Source organism: Pterocles gutturalis, unplaced genomic scaffold (assembly GCF_000699245.1).
Source record: "Pterocles gutturalis isolate BGI_N339 unplaced genomic scaffold, ASM69924v1 scaffold7194, whole genome shotgun sequence".
Lineage (NCBI taxonomy): Eukaryota > Metazoa > Chordata > Aves > Pterocliformes > Pteroclidae > Pterocles > Pterocles gutturalis.
Genome location: NW_010135590.1, coordinates 691 through 2,045, shown reverse-complemented (window position 1 = coordinate 2,045; position 1,355 = coordinate 691).

Here is a 1,355-nt window from a genome sequence, read left to right as displayed (position 1 = left end):
GGATGGGGGTCTCCAGTGGGATGGGGGATCTCCATCAGGATGGGGGTCTCCAGCTGCTGTCCACGCGCAGACCCACCATCACTGCATGTCCCCATGGCAGATGCTGGTGGGAGATGGAACCACTGCCGTGCAGCCCAAACTCAAGTGGACTGCCCGACTTCTCGGTGACCCTGGCCACAGGTTCCCCTTGAGGCGGGAGCCCAGGAGGAAGCCTCAGGAGGGGCTTTTGGCATGTCTGTGCCAGTGGGCATGGGCAGACGGTGATGGGGGACGGTCCCTTTGCGTTGGGCTCATGACTGCAGGGGTTGGACCGTGATGCCAAGGGTGGCAGACAGCCAGGAGCGTGGCTTGGCACGGCACACCATCCTCATCATCCTCATCCCCATCCTCATCCTCATCCGCCGCTGGCAGGACCCCGCTGTCTCGTCTCCCTCTGCACCCTGGCAGCAGACGGCGGCTGCTGCTCATCTGTAATTAATTGTCACTAATAACCCCAGCGCAGCTCGCTCCTTGCCACGAGGAACAAAAACACTGGCTCTGCACCCAGGAGCTGCTGTTTCCAGCGCCATCCTGCTGGGAAAAGCCTCCCTCCTTCCCAGGACCCCCCAAGCCCTGCTCCCCTCCTGCCCACAGACACGGCACACACAGATGGTGTGACACGAGTGCCATCGTGGGTGACACAAATGCCATCACAGCCGCCCGATGCTGACAGCAGCTCTGTCTCTGTGCAATAAACATCAGAGCTCAGCCCCAAACTCATTTGTGGGGTTTGCTGCTGCCCCACCCTGCTGGTGGTCCCTTCTCCCAGGGTCTGACACCCCATCACCCCCTCCTCCTGGGCAATACGGGCAGCGGGGTGCAGGCAGAGCCCCCGCTCTGGCACCACTCCTGCCTGCACCCCACCATGCTCCACTCTTTTTTTTTCTTCCCCCCGCCACCGGAGCAGGAGGAGGAGCGAAGGAGGCTGGTCCCGGCAGCGGTGGTGAGAGCAGAGGAGGAAGAACGCGGCGGACGCTGTGGTGCTGAGCGAGCAGAACAGGGCAGTGAGCTCAGCCAGGGGAGACCGGGGAGTGGGGACACCGCTGGGGGTCCTGCCTGACCCCACGCCACTGCCCCAACGGGTGTGTGTCCCGTGGGAGGAAGCCCAGAGCGGCCGCTGCAGCATCGCAGCTCTGCACCCCAAAATCTCTGCTCACTGCCACCAGCACCCCACAACAGCCGCAGGAGCCCCCCGCTGCATCTGCGAGGGACGGTGAGTGTGTCGGGCGAGATCCGGGTCCCCACGTCCCGCTGGGACGCCAGCATGGCCTGTCCTTACCGTGCACGGTGGCAGGATGGTGACCCCGGGGTGATTC